The 16,132-nt window shown below is 44.4% G+C and overlaps 1 protein-coding gene and 1 long non-coding RNA gene across 11 annotated transcripts in view; one reads left to right on the top strand and one right to left on the bottom strand.

Moving 5' to 3' along the window:
- nrxn3b (neurexin 3b) overlaps window positions 1–16,132 on the bottom strand; it is a 282,849-nt gene that overhangs the window by 56,673 nt on the left and 210,044 nt on the right. The gene's annotated exons all lie outside the window — the stretch shown is intronic.
- LOC119012571 lies at window positions 11,212–13,222 on the top strand. The gene is made up of 2 exons (XR_005072520.1): window positions 11,212–11,391; window positions 13,041–13,222. It is a non-coding gene; the product is annotated as an uncharacterized LOC119012571 (long non-coding RNA).

The raw sequence follows: 16,132 nt of genomic DNA, 5'->3' as shown, positions 1-16,132 counted from the left end.
GTCAACAGTCCAGGTCTCACTTTGCATTTATTCATTTCCAATTCATGACCGCATCCGGCGCATTAGAGCTGTGTTAAATCAACCGGAACCGCATCAAACTCCCTGGAATGCATAAAAAGATGATGAGCCCTGATGACTGATTAAAAACATTTTCAAAGCGACCGTTTGACCGATTGTCAGGCTTTAAACTACATCACGGAGCAATACTGTACTAAGTTATCAGGGATGGATGAACGTAGGATTGTAACAGTGAGATAAAATGATTGTTTTCACTGGAAAAAAGTGAAATTTTTAGAGTGCGTTACACCAGGGTTTTTTGAGATAAGTCAAGCTATCAGACCACATGCTGCTAAGCAGCGTGGGGTATCTCAGCAGCTGTCTAAATGTGTCACCACCGTTTAGAGCAACTTTTATGTATGTTTTTCACACTGAGAGGTGATATGGACGGAGGGCACAGGGGAGGAGGAAAACCAGCCGGAATGTAGAAACACGTGTACAAAAGAAGCCGTGATGGAGAGGAGAAACTACGCAGACAGTGAAAGGGGAGCACTGAAATGGAGACATGAATAGCCAGCACCTAAAATGGCTGAATAAACAGGAGGAAATCTAGGTCGGCATGTCTCTCCGACTCGAAGAAACATTGAGGCAAGTGCCCTACTTCTTGAACGCTTTGGACACTTTCAGGGCAAGCTGTCGTCTAACTGAGTCTCCCCTCGTACTTCTGGATGTGTTGTAACCATGAGGTCTGTCTGGACAAAAACGATCATCAGGAGCTGTTTATCAACCCCCCACCAAAAAAAAAAAGGATGATACATTTCCATTCTTGTCTACTTGCATCCGCCCGGCATGCTCGTCCTTCCTCGTCAATTATTCCATAATTATTTTTTTCCTTGCTATTTCGAAAAGGCATTATTTTTCATTAAATTAATTGGCCCAAAAGTAATAAAGCACCAGCCGTTTTTTTTTTTAAAGGCAATTTTCTTTTCCATAATATGAAACTGCTAAAAGATAAGTGCATATCAAAGGCTTAGCAGATAGCACTCATTGCTGCTCTCCTCTCGCACAATTAACAGGGCTGCCTGCAGAGAGGAGGCATGAAATCTAGGTGATTGGAATGCAGGGAGATGCCAGTGTAATACTGAGGAACGCCACTAATGTTAATCAGGCGGTCCAAATGATTGACTATGCCGATGCCTTCCTTGCATGTTGGCAGCCTCTCGCGTGCATGCTGATGTGCGTCGCCTGTTGTAAGCGTGTCAGAGTGCACGATCAAAGACGCTGACGCGGTTATCACGTCGCTTTTATCCTTTGTTGATTTTTCACCGCTCGGCTGGAAAGAGCGTGATGCTCGCTTATAAGTGTGACGACGGCGCGCGCGTGTGAAAAAACGTGAGTGATGTGATGCCAAATGTTGCATGTGTGCATGTGTTTCCCCTGCGCGGTAACTGCATGAACATGTCAGAGAGAGAAATATAGATATAGATAGGTACGTTGGCACAGATATATCTTTATCTTTTTTCCCTTCTGAGATAACTACATAGAGGTTTGCAGAGGGCAAAGGGAGCAGAGAGCCGGAGAAAGTGACAAATATATTGTCTGTCTTTGCGAGACAGTGGGAGGTTGTTTTTAAATGTCATGGCGACTCTCAAGGTCTGTCCCAGGTCGGCCCGTGTCGCCGCTCCCAAACAAGAAAGGAGGAGACTCATTGCTGCGTCAAATGGACACACACACACGCAAGCAAGCAAGCAAGCAAGCAAGCAAGCAAGCAAGCAAGCAAGCCCACGTAATCAGCATCTGCCACCTTGACTGCTCGAAAAGTCTCCAGAAGCGTTGACTCCATATTGGAGGCTGCCGCTGAAAAAGCCAGAGACGAGCACAAGCACGCTAAGATGTCAATTCTGATGTTCGTGCTAACCCTGACGCGGATTATGTTTCCTTTTCAATACAAAACTCGCACTTTTCTTGAGGCCTTCCTTCAAGCGTGCCGTCACAGTCTGGCCAATGTTTGCTTTATTCCTAAAGACTAAGCTGCAGAAAAAGAGACAAAGAGCGGCGCAGCCTGACAAAAACACATATAACTGCAGAGGCTTTCAAAGGCAATTTTCCCCTCGCTAATGTCGAGCGAGCAAGCCCTACTCCCAGGGAATTAGGGAAGATAGAAAGATTGTTCATGCATAGACTCTGGCGCACTCTCAATCACAAACCATAGAACAAACAGGGGATGGATGGTTCAGATGGCCGGTCTCTCCCTTCAGAACTAAACAGTCTTCAGCAGAGTGAAAGAAGAAGAGATTGAGAAGAAGAGGATGGAAACAACACCTCCTGCTGCTTCCTTCCCCGTCTGTGTTCTGCCACAGTAGGACAGACATTACTCGACTCACTCTTTTCTCTTTTCGACTCGCAGCTCAACTTCCCCCGCGAACAAAACTACTCCTCCACCACTGACCGATGTTTTTTCTTCTTTATAGAAACTACAAGCTGCCTTCACTATCAAAGTGTAGGAATGCTCTGCAGTAAAAGCAAGTTAACGCCCAACTATTAACAACATCTGTACAGGTTTCCATGTTTTTTTCTGTCACTGAGGGTGATATAAAAAAAGTTACACTAGTAAAGTAACTAAAAATTGTCCTGAGCACAGTATCTGAGTAAATGTGCTTAGTTACTCTCCACCACTGGTGGGTGTCTGTCATCTCGGGCCTGCTGTCGGCTGAGTTTATCTGTCATACGAGGCGTCCTTACACCACCGCCCCTGAGGGGAGATTAGACACACTGCTCTGACTCTCCCTACCTCCATCTATCTCTGGTTATGCTCTCTCTCCATATCTCCAGCCCTCGTCCTCCCTCTTCCTGTCAACATTCCCCCTCTCTCTCTTGCCATCACGTCCTCCATCTCATCCCCTCCACCTCTCCCTCCCCTTTTCTCTCCTGTTATTTGCCAGAGTGCGCTCCACTGAGCCAGGACTGTGAACAGGTAACAGTAGTGGAGAGGGGCGGTCCACCAGGATCAGCCATGCGAGGCACAGATGGGCCTCCTTGTCCGTTCAGGAAGACAGTTGACGCAGGTTATGGCATACAAATGCATGATGTATTTCAATCTCTCCTTTCCGCTGCACTTGACAGCTAAGCTGGTGAAATAATGTCAGATAATGCTTTCTAAAATGTCAAAAATACATGGCTGTCAGCGTCAAAATCAGTCATATTTTGCTGCTCTGGTTCATGCGAGGGAAGATTTCTGCAGAACATAATAAAATGTAACCTGACATTTTTAAGATTACTGCCAAAAGGAGTCCTCTGCAATAACTCCGATAATGAATAGCCATTGAGCAAATTTAAAACTTGCCGAAAAACTCACATTTTCAGGCGGTTAGACAATAACGCAGACATTTTAAAAAACCCACATCCATACAGTGACTAAAGAGTCCGTGCACAAGGAGCTCAAATAAACTAAAGCCAAAACAAGGTTTAATCTCGTCCCTGCCAGAACTGCAGAAGACATTTTTCATAGTGAATTTCATAATTAGAGTGTTATCCAACTTGTGCCATCCCCCGAGTGGCAGCATTGGCACACAAGAGGAGAAGGCCCCTTAGAGGCTTTTCCGAGCAAAAGGCATATGTAATGAGTCATGAGGTCCCTCTTCGCTCCAAATGACATTAATTGCTGTCCAGGCAGAAGCCTGCTGGATAACAGCCAACACATGTACAGGTCAGGGTGACTCAACACTGGGTATGCTGCAAAACAGCCACATCTCAACATGCATCGTGTGTGCGTCAAGGAAGGTGATTTATCTAAGAACATCCGAGTCTCGTCAGGCAGAGAGAAAAACATGATGAATTTAGTATTTTCAAATGAATCCTGCCGGTGAAGAAGGAAGTTACGCCCCTCTCTGTCTCTCCTCTGGTCATCCTGACATGTTCAAGCAAGATGTGAATAAATGAAAGATGATGTGGGAAGGATGAATTAACCATGTGCTTCCAGCCTTCAAACCAACTTAATCAAAGGGATCCTGTGGAAGGGGAGGGGACGGGTTCCGGTGGGTTCAAGAGAGGCGAGCTTTCACCCGTGTCCATCGCCTTCATATGTGTCACCTTTGTGCTGACTCACGCCGTCATGGCCGTGGGCTTAGATCTTCCAGAGGGCAGGAAACCGATTTTACACACACACACACACACACACACAACTTCCGCTGACTACATTATCTTGCTCCTCATCTGCATATACAACTTGGAACAACATGGATCATCATAACCGTGAAGGGAGATTTGACCTTTGTTCTGAGATGTGGTATTCATTGGCAAAACTCTCATTTCACGGGTTTTGTAATTTCCTAAAGCGGCACTCCAGTGATTTAGTGCTGCACCGTAAAGTTGGGAGAGTTGAGAGAGATTACAAGAAGGAAAAGGTTGAAATCGATTCAGCAGAGGCCGACATGTTGTGACTTTTTGTTTCCTAGTGCGGGTTGAGCTCTGACCACCGGAACCTCAATTTCCCCCCCAAAATAATGTCTTTTCATTCTGACCGTGCGGCCCGATAGACGCCCACCGGTTTGTGACAGCATAATTACTGTTATCAATTTGAGATGACCCGCGATGACATCACTGCAACATAATCAGGGTGATCCGAAAACAAAAAGCACTCATTATGGTGGATGCTCCACTCCAGAACACTGCATTGGATCAGACGGTGATTTGTTGGATGGACCAATAGGAGCGCTTCCCTGCCCGCACATCGCCAGGCAACACGCAACACGTTCACCTCCCAAGGTTGGTTTGGAGGGAAGCTTTGTTCCTCTGTGATCCTGTCGCTACTTGTTGCGAATACACGATGCCACTCGTCACTTTAATCATGAAGGTGACACGACTCTATAGAGTATAAAGCTCGGATTCTCAACTCGCCTTACCCAGGGCCACTTTGTCAAAATGACAGCGAGCCAGGGGGCCAGTTTATAAGCAAACACTGAGATTTTTCAGAGAAAATAGATTAAATGAAAAGCCGCCAAAATAATCTTTGTAATTCTTTACTTTCAAATGAACTGACTCATTCACATTTAGCCTTAATTAACTTGTTTTAAGGATTGATTGATGGATTTTTTTTTTTTTCTTTTGCTGCATTTAATAGCTGCTACTGCATTTTAGTTGTGAACGCGTCCGTTTCATTTGACAGAGTTTACACAATATTAAACTCCTCCATCATTCAATCACTCAAATGTCGGTACGACTCCAAACATAAACACAAACTGCTCATGACAGGGGCGGAACTAATGTCATAGTTAAGTGCTTTCAGTGTGTGAAATACATAATTATGGGATCAATCCTTCATTTTCATTTCTGCACAACTTTTGTCCCTCTTCATCTGATCTTTGTCTTCCCCTGCATCGCTCTCCATCTGATCCTGCTGCACTTTGCACAGCCGTCACGCAAAGATCAGCCTCCTCTCAGATACTTACAGCCTGTTTCATCCCAACTGAGCACATTATTCAGCATTTACTAATTGGGTTCCCAGCGTGATTAACTTTATTTTGAATTGGAAAAATGGTCGTAAGTTATCACGGGCTACAACATGGTATCGAACCGAGCACTTTTAGAGAATGTTATGGATCTAAGACGGAGCTGACGGAAGAGCAGAACTGAGAGAAAAAGACCCCTCGACAAATCCGTCTGCTGCTTCAGCGCCACGCAGAGCGCCATGGATCCGTGAGCAAACAGAACAGTTCGGTTACTGATATTCCAGAGCTGCAGTTCGGCCAGGATCATAGATTCCTTCTAACTTGCACAAGCCTCGGTCAGATAAAGGATCAATAAGTCGGGCAGACCAGACCTCTATATGCTCACTGTTATTATTGAATAATGCATATTATTGATGGGTGTGTGCGGACGCATGAATGGGGTTTATTTCGCTTCATTGTACGTTAATGGGTAGATTGTGAAATGGTTCACCGGGGAGTAATCTTGAATGATATAATTATACACTACAATTGATATTTTTAATCAGAATCTGGAAACTAATTACTAACTGAGGTTATTAAATAAATGTAGTGGCAGAAAAGTTAAAAAAGGTTTGGAGATCGTCTCTTCCTCGCCTTTTAGAAACTGTGTCGATGGACGTAATTCTACGAGTCTGCATGTTTAGTCGACCTGCTGCGCTCTTAAATTCACACCACCAATCATTACGACAAACACTGTGTCCATTGTTTCCACATTACTTAGTATGAAAACAGTCCTCGGAAGAAATTACAGTTAAATAGCGTTTTTCCTCTCTCATTAGACGAAAGTGTGAAGCAAAAAAAACAACAAACAAATTCAGACAGCGAGACGTTACATTGAGAAAACAGTTCCAGTGCAGACGTACTGGAGTTAAACAGCAGAAAATGATTATCAGGATTCAGCAGAGGATCATGTATTGATTAAAAATGATAAAAAGTATGGCAGCAGATTCTTCTTCCATTTTTCTTGGAATTAACCCCTGATCCCTTACCATCAGCCTCTCGCAGAAAAAAAAACCTACGAGCGAGCCAGAGGAAAAAAAAAAAAAGAAAAAAACGATCAACACACATCTCAGAGTTACACAAAGTATGTCATCAGGATAAAAAGGTCAGAACCTTATTGGTCCACTCGGGCGTCCAATCAGACCGGATTGTATCGGGGGCCGTGGCCTCCTCGGAGCCGGATTTGACCTGACAGGAAATGTGCTGTTCTGGTGTGTGTGTGTGTGTGTGTGTGTGTGTGTGTGTGTGTGTGTAGTGGGGCACAGAAGGAGTGCTTTGCAGAACTGGAGCTCTCACTAAAAATAGAAGTTTTTTTTTTTTCCTTCCCTCTTTTCCACAATAGAGAGACGGAGGAAATGGCTGAGGGCAGTATAGGAGGAGAACAAGAGATGAGGAGATGGAAGACTTGGCTGTCATGTCCTTGGCCGTTTGCCCCGCCGCCCGCCCCGAACGTTTGAGGATCAATAAAACTCGGAGATACACTCCATAACCTTCAGTGAGTCGGTGCTTATAATAATTCTCTATAAGAGCCATCCAGTAGGAAATATCTTTTATCCCTATAGATTGGTTTTCTGATGATCCCAGCTTCATAAAAAAAAAATAAAAAAAAGTGATATATATATTTTTTCTCCATCTCCTTGTCAATTGAGCTTTGTCACAGTGAGAGTCGATAATGGGAGGATTAAATAAATACAAACTCACACTCGGTAAAAATGCACAGGTGCTCACTTTCACATTCTCACTTCATCTGTGAAGGAGCTTCGCACTCAAATTTGATCCCCGTCTTTCTTTATCAGCGAAAGGGAAGGAGAGAGAAAAAAAAAAAAACAACTTCTCGCTTAATCCTCGGCGAATACATTTGCAGTGTGTACATCTGTGTGTGTGCACGTGTGTGTGTGTGTGTTTGTGAGTGAGCTGATCTGCCACACCGTCGCTGATACTGAAGGCAGAAGATTTTTCTCTTTTTTTTTTTTCCACTTCTTTCCACTAGATTTATTTTCTAATGTTGACGTTTATCACTTGAGCAACCCGCAATTCATCTCACCCCTCCTCCTCCCCCTCTCCTTCTTGTCGATAATCCGAAAGGGAGTCAATTTGCTAAAATGTGAACTCGTTTTTTTTTTAACATTTTGTATTTTACATTTGGCTTTACTCCCCTCCCTCCCCTCCTTCCTTCCTCGCCCCCTTCACTCCATCTCTGTCTTCCTATCTGCCTCTTTGTCCCCGTGGCGGTGCAGGTGAGAGGCGGCGGAGCAGTGCAGAGTGGCTGTGACGGGGGTAACCTGGAGCCTTGCGGGAGGATTTAGGAGTGTCTTTGGAGCCGAGATTGCACCTAGGCCTGTGTGCGAGATACACCTCAATCGATTTCAAATCCTTCTGATCTTTCATTAGGTGCTCGTCACAAGCTGTACCGCTCATCACTCAAGCACACATAGCGTGGCGTCTGGAGCAGGGTAAATAGAGGAAATTATAAAACGCTGCCGACTGAAGTGAGGCGCTTTGATCTCGCGGAGCATCTGTCTTCAGCTAAGAAAGTGCAGCCACTTAAAGCGAGAGTTATGTGCGGTTAGGACCGGTTTTTGGGCATCGCCGCCTTCTCCCACCGACTGACTGCACTGATCACAATAATGCTCCGTTGTGTTTTAGCAGGTTCCTTTGCAAATCGGTCAGGAGAGGAACTGATGCAAGAAGGCTGGCTTGATGCGGGCGGCTACAGGTGTTAGGGAGTCGACAGAGAAGGTGTACAAAGTTGAAACCCAGACGTCACTTCCTGGCAGCTAGTCTTTAACACAAAGCAATCATACAGTGAGGTGAGATAAACTACGGTCACTACATCTGACCGCAGACTTGACAGATTTGTCATATCTTCCTGTCTGAGCTCAGCTAAACAGCTGGTGTCTGTGGTCATGTAGCGTATGAAGCTAACAGTCTCCATCTTCTCATGGAGGTCAGTAAGAAATGAGATGAAAACACATTTCCACATTTCACAACAGTCCTTTAAAGAATAAATAACTTGTTGGCAAGACAAACGGTTCTGCTACGTCTGTTTCTTCTACATCCACTCATTCTCTTATCTAATGTCATTTTTCCATCGTTTTCTGGTTCAGATTTCACTTCTGCTTCGCTTCTACCTCCAAAATGTCAAACTAATGTCAGAGCTAGCTAGCGAGGGACTAGCCAGCCTCTTATGTAGGATTAGGTTTGGCTCAGTGTTGGAGGGTGTGTCGACTCCGTGAGCAGCGAACTAAGTTACTGACGGTGCAGTAAACACCTCCAAAACACTTCGCTTTCTGTCTCTGCTCGTACCATATAAACACAACAGGTGTGCGTTGTAGCTCTGAAGATGTTGGATTGCATCGCATTGCACGATCGATGTTATTGAGTTAGTGAGTCCGTTTAATGCTGTGGCTGTTAGGCGTAAACATGTATGTCTATATCTGTCCGTAGGGTTGCGGTGATATACCAGTTTCAAAGTTTACCGTGGTGTGAGGCCTTGAATTCTTAAATTTCAGTGTTAAAATATATATTGCAACCTTCTGTTTTCACTCTTTTAAGAGGCCTTTTAACTTATAATAACAACAATAACTGTATAATACTGATTCTAGTGAAAATCGATCTCTACCAGCACCAGCTCTGAGTACAACCACCTGTGAGTGTAACCGTTATCTCTTCTAGTTTTTCAAGTAGAGATGTTCTTTGCACTGCAGCTGACTGACCGGGTACTAGCACCCAATCTAACCTTCAGTGAGAGAACAATGGTGCTGTGGCGCTGTAGCAAGAAAAGAAAGAAAGAAAGAGTGAGTGAGAGAGAGATAAGAGGGAGAAAGCTGGTAGCGAGTGTTGGGATGAGAGGAGAGGAGGGGTGAGACGGAAAGGCAACACATAATTTGGAATTCACAGCCAATGTGCTGAGACCTATCTGAGCCAAGTTTGTCTCTGATCCTGCTCTGAATTATAAAATACCCACATCTCTCTGTCTCTCCCCCCTCCTCCTCCATCCAACTCCTTTCCTCCCACCTCTTCCTATTCTTTTTTTTTTTTTTTTTTTTTTTTTACCCCTCTCTTTTTCGTTCAGCCTCATGTATTTGTTCTACTTTCGGATGTACACAGCGCTCTACTCTCTGTCTCTTTCATCTTCTCCTTCTGTCTCTTCATCACTGTGAGAATGGGATTCGTGTCCTACCATGAAGCTGTGAAAACACGAGCATCCCCCCGAGGGCTGGCTGTCAGAGAGCAAAGTAAGGAGAGAGGGGAGGCTCGCTGTTTGTTGTTTCTCATTGAATTTTTCATCTTAATCCATGAAATATACATAGCTGAAGCCAGGGCTAAGGCCGCGGACCACAGGGGTACATTGTAATAATGCTGCTTTGTTTGTCCTGCGTGAGCGGTTATTACTTGTTCTTGCAATGTGGGCGGCAGTGTGTGTGTGTGTGTGTGTGTGTGTGTGTGTGTGTGTGTGTGTGTGTGTGTGTGTCTACATAAACTGTTCCCCCCTGAAGAGCCTGTGGATGACATGGATGACTGACAGGCAGATGTCCCTGAAGAGGCCCTTGTATCATGTTTGGAGTGTCAGTGCCAGTGTACCGTGGTGTGAGCGTTTGTTGAAATAGCCTGTAGAGGTGCGTGTGTGTGTGTGTGTGCGCTCGTGTTTATTATATGTACACACAGCAGCGAGAGAATAAGTGAGAACGAGGCCTGTGGGCGGGTGTGTGTACAGGCGCCGGGGAAGGAGAAAGGGAAGCGTCTGAGGGCTTGTGTTACATATGTTTTTGTGTATCCATGCGTACGCTGGTTTGGAGATAAGAGGAGCGTGCAAAAAGGCTTTCGGTGTAATGTGCATTTAAGTGTGTCTGTGCATCGTTTTCTGTGTTTTATAGCTGAAGCGAATGTGCTTGTCCTCCTGGTTTGTCAATTATTAATGACCACGAGCCCCAAACTCTCCGCCGCCATCGCCGACTGTTCTGTCAGGAACATCAGAATAGTTTTAATACCCGAGGACGCTACATTTTTCTGCAATATTCAATATCCGTTCTCTTGGGTTACTTTACTAACTACTTTATGACCCTCTTTTCTTCAGTGTATATAAAACTTCATCTTGTAACGTTGTCAAAGGCTTACTGAGATGAAAAAACAACAAAAGGATCTTTTGTTAACTGCCCCGGGGCCCCCCTAGACTTCACAAAGGGCCTCTAAGGCCTCCAGGTTCACTGTGTATCAGTAAAAAGTACGATATCACCTGAGGCGGGTCCTGCATTATTAGCAGATCTCGTCACCCTGCCTTATTGAGAGGGGCTTGTCTCAGAGTCTCGGGTGCAACATGTAAGAATGTCAGCTCAGGAAATCAAAGAAATCTAAAATCATGATCATGAAGACTCTTTTGACGTTCTGTGAAATATATTTACGCATCGTCTCTTATCGTATTGCCTCTTACGGCAACTCCATGACAGCAGCTGCTGCAGAGATGCTCCTGTCTTGATAAACTGGACTGGTTTCATATAATTCTCCTCTAATTAAGCAGATCTGGTATGAGCCAGATGTGGCTGATCACATCTCTCTCTCCCAGGCTTTGGTTTAGCATTTTAGCTAATTTTAGATGAGAATCATAAAACGTGTGTAATAAGCCTTTTTTTTTTTTTTTTTTTTAGAGCAGACACTTTTCATCGAAGGTGTTAAAGCCCAGGTGTTACTGCTAACATTAACGATCTGTTCTATTCAAGACTCTCAGAAAGCTGCGACAGAGAGCCGGTGTGAACAAAGCTGTGACCCTGAAAGAGAAGCAGCAGAATGAAAACTCGACTCTGATTTCGCTTTGTGTCAAAATGTTTTTCGTGATGAAGTCCGTTAGAGAGGGCTACGGATTACACTCTACATTTGGCATCGAGAGAGCAAAGGTGACAGACCCACGCAGGTAAATCTGGTCAACTGTCAGGCTAAATCTGCGTCGCCTGATTCTTAATCAACTCACCGACTGACCACAACCTCAAAAAACACACATAAATGATCCACAATGCTTTTATAGTGCTTCACAGCTTCTTATGTAAGCACCTACTGTAGCATGTAAAGGTTAACCTCACACACACACATGCACCATCTGGTAGCTAGTGTGCCTGTGAAGTTCAGCCTACTGTGAAAAGTCATTATGTCAACAGTGTCACCCCTGGGGAAGACGTAGGGCCGATAATCCGGTTTTATATATCGACCTCGTTAGAAGCAACCTGTGCTACAGCCGATAATATTCTTTTAATGATAACATTTAGTTGTTTATTAGGTTAAAAGAAACAGCGTGAAGGTGAAATAATCACACGGAAAGTCTGTGGAGATAAAAAAAAAAAAAGGACTCAGAGGAAGATATATTTATCAGCTGAGTCGTAATAATGCCGGCCGCATGTTCCGCATTCAACTAGTTGTGGAAACAGCTGCGAGGTGTATTTTTTTATTTTTTTTTCGCTGCTTTTTATTTCTGTGGGGGGAATCAAATGTGGGAGGTAAGGAAATACAAATAAGAAGCTGTAATGTTATCAGAGGCCATGAGCCATAACCGCGAAAATATCTATCTTTCCCTGCCGAGGAAGGCTAACTTGATAGAAGCAATACATCGCTGGCCGTATACGCGCTGATGCACACAGGTACACATCAAACATCTTATATTAGGTCTGTCAAGGGGAGAAGGGTGGCAGAGGGAGGGAGGGGGAGACGGGGAAACAGACAGTGTTGGACATAAACACATAGAGACAGAGATGAAGCTGATGGATGGATGGGGAAGGACAGGAGTGAGTGAAGAGCTGAATGAATTATGCATCTGTACTCCTGCATTAATTCATTGAACTATACGTGCGTTAGTGTGTGTGCGTGTATCGTACGCGAGGGCGGATGTGAAAATGAATGCGGCGCGGTCCGCCCGATACAGCACTCCCCCGTCCGCCGACGTTCATCTCATTCCCCAACCTGCGTCTGAGTGTCTGCACGAGGGTTTTCAATTATACAGCCCTGAGAATTAGCATGAGGGGGGGAAACTCGAGTGGGTAATGGAATTCTGCGTGCCGTCGTCTCCATTAGAAAAACGTCTGATTGGTTGTCAAATGTGTGATTTTCAAGAGAGGGGTGAAGATTTAAAATCTCTCCAGAGACGGTGGTGAAAGTGGGAATATGAGTGTTTTACACGTGCCGGCTGGGATCAGATGAAGAAATGTGTTTGAGCTTAAGACATCTGGAGCATCTGATTGGGGAAGTTTAATGAAGACCGACTTCTAATTTTCTCAAAGAAGTGGTTTTATTTCAGGGTTAAACTCCAAGTCGTGAAAATGCAACTACGAAATCCGGCTTCTGAGTCAAGCTTTTTACCACCTCTCTACCATAACTTCAGACTGGTTCAAACAATAAACTAGAAATTACACCAGGAAAGGTTTATAGGTCACATAAAAGCCGCTCAGCTTTCGGGAGCTCAGACGTCACATTAATCTGTAAACTGACAACTGGAGTTGTCATCGTAATGACTTTGCACGCAGTGCGACATATTTTCAAGTTACCTGTTAACAGAGAGTGTTTTTTTCTTGTCAGGTGTCTTGCTGTGATTTACGCTTTTAATTGGAAACCAAAAGAGCCGGAGGACATGGAAAACGTGAATAGATCTGCTGGCTGCTGCACATACTATGTTGCTGTTGTGTCCTCCATTGTCTGAATTTTACTTCCTCGGTTCACTAAAGCTTCCAAGCCTGAGATAAATATTGGCTAATGCATAATCTGTGTGGACATGATCCTTTATTTACCTTCAGGTTCTCCCAGACGCTTGAGATTAAAATGAAAAGGTTGACACTTCAACCTTTAATCAAATGCACTGTCACCAGCACATTCATCACTGTAATAAGGTTACCACCATGTTTTTAGGGCAATGCAGTTTCTTTAAGTTTGTAATTGTTGTGTGTGTGTGTGTGTGTGTGTGTTTGTGTGTCTTTAGTTAATCTTCACCTGCAGTCATGTGCAGTCCCTGGTGAGAGACTGTTTGAGTCACGACCGGCACATCTAGCTTGAGGCTTAGAGCCATTCTGTCATGGATTCAAGCTTACACACACACACACACACACACACACACACACACACACACACACACACACACACACACAATTTAACATGTACATACCCCCACGTACACACACCGACACATTTCTACTAATCACTGCAGGATTGCCACAGGCTTGCCTTTTGACTCACCTTACACTAAACAGCCGTTGTGCAACAATCTTTGATATTCATTTAGGTTTTATATCTTCGCACGTCGTTCAGATGTCACCTGACAGAGATCCTCTTCTATTTCATGCTCCACATTAGAGCCCAGACGTCAAACGAACTTGTTGACGGCAAAGAGAAAAAAACGGCGATGACAAAATGTCGTGCTCACCTCCGCAAATTACCCCAAATTGCCCCTCAGATTTCAAACCAAGCATGCAGTTGTTCTTAGCACTTAGAATGTAAACACTACAATCAGCATTTTAATTCATGATTGCCAAACAAGCCGTAAGCTAATCACGGCGAGGAGGGAAAGGAGATAATGAAGAAAGCAAGAAGGGAGAGAGAGAGGGAGACTAAAGGGAGCCAGTGATTAGGTCTCGCCTCAAAATGTCTGTTTTCCCTCTGCGCTCTGGGCTCTGCATGTTTAAGAAAATGCCATGTACGCCCATTTTTTTTTTTTTTTCTCTGTCAGACTAAACTGCGAGCATTAGACACTTAAGGCTAAGTCAAGGCCAGTAAAAGACATCCCCTGTTCTCCTGGTGCAGCTCGATTAAAAAGGTTCAGTATGCAAAGAAAAAAAAACAAAAGACTGCGGAGGTTATTTTCCCTTTCCTTGTTGACTCAGACACGTCATACATGGAGCTCTCACAGACGCCTAATAATTTTTGACTTGTGCTGATTCTCAAGTAGTGACCTAATAATTGCAAAAGGCCAAGGTGACGGCCCCGGGCCTGATAAGACCTTTTGCTTAGACATATATCCAGAATGGACAGGCGTAACACCTTTAACCTTTTCCCCGAGAATAATTACTAAATGCAAAGCGCTGATAGCGACGACCTGACGCCTGTCATCAGGAGTTGTTATCTAATGACAATTCAGGGAAGTCTAGAATATCTGCTAATTTTAAAAAAAGCATTTAACCGCAGACGGCAACGTTGTTTTAGCTGCAAATTAGTCAATACCCATATTCCCAGAACTCCAGAACTGGAGAGTAATATAGTCTAATGTGGGGCAAAATAATAATGTGTTATCCAGATAACAACAAACATTAGACAGGAGGTCAAGCAGTGGTTTATTTTCCTCGAGATGTAACCGAATCAAGGCGTTTCGCAGCTACACATCCGCACAAGGTCTGATTAATTATTCACAGTTCACCTGTGGTGAAAAAAAGGTCCAGCTTTCTTCATTCTTGGTGTGTTGCTGTGTTACTGTGGGGAAAACAAAGGAAATCCTGCAGTTGTGTGTGTTGTGTTGTTTTGTTTTTTTGCCAAACATCGTGTGGTTTAAGGGTATAATCACTGTTAATATTAAACAGAACCCACTTTGTTTGCAAACCCTCAGCCGTCAATAAATCATTTGAAATATTAGCAGCACAGTGTTACCCCACGCAGCACACACACACACACACACACACACACACACACACACACACACACACACACACACACACACACACACACACACACAAACTGTGTTCAGAACATGCTGCTTCTGTAAATGAATTGGCGAAATCTCCAGTTGCTTTTTTCTAATAATAAATTCATTAACGCTGTGAGTCTGGAGGAATGAAGACATCCGCCGCCCAACGACTCGCAGCCAAATTATACGAGATACCCTGCTTGGCTAGCTATGCTGTGATATCTGAAAAGCAGAATTAAAAATGCATTCCTCCTCCTTCCTTTAGGGGCTCCTGCAATTACCCAGTTGGTTAGGAAGGCAGGGAGGCGTTTCCTCACACCCCCCCTCCCCGCAAAGCTACTGTATATCTTTAGAATTTCCTCTCGATCCACGCCACTCCGCTTTTCCTCTTTCACCTGCGCACGCTCATGCAAGCAAGCAGCAGTGACTTTATCACTCTACTGTACTGCAGCTCTCACACTGCACGTTGTTGGCCCTCATCCTTGCCGAGCAGATGGCTGTTTTTCTGCACCACATGGCCGGCACTCAGGAGATGAGGGGAGCTCTTTAAGAAGAAAAAGACTTTCAATCTGCTTTCGCAACTGTAGCTCCTCCTCATCATCATCATCACATCTTTTTTTTTTTTTTCCCACGTGTCGTCAGCAGCGACTCCCTCCCCTCCTCCTCCTCCTCTTCCTCCTCCTCCTCCTCCTCCTCCCCCCACCGCACCCTGGCACAACCACCAGTGCCGCCTCGCCATATCTCCATCTCACTGACTTGGCGCTCTGCATTTATCGAGCTGCTCTTGATGATTATGTAAATACTTAATGCTTATGTAAACGAGTCAAACACAAGGTCGCAAAAGCGAGACTATTAAGATGCAGCATGGATCCACAGTCGACCGGCCAAGAATTCCAGCTCCCCGAGGAACGTCCAACATGTGGGAACACACTGCATATGTATGGAGAGCCGTATTCATTATTCAAGCTGGGAGTTGGTTCGAATGGTGGTGAGGTTGGGTTAT

The sequence above is a fragment of the Acanthopagrus latus genome, chromosome 22 (genome assembly GCF_904848185.1).
Source record: "Acanthopagrus latus isolate v.2019 chromosome 22, fAcaLat1.1, whole genome shotgun sequence".
Taxonomy (NCBI): Eukaryota; Metazoa; Chordata; class Actinopteri; order Spariformes; family Sparidae; genus Acanthopagrus; species Acanthopagrus latus.
The sequence above is the reverse complement of the archived record's forward strand: the minus strand, read 5'-3'. Positions and strand labels throughout refer to the sequence as shown.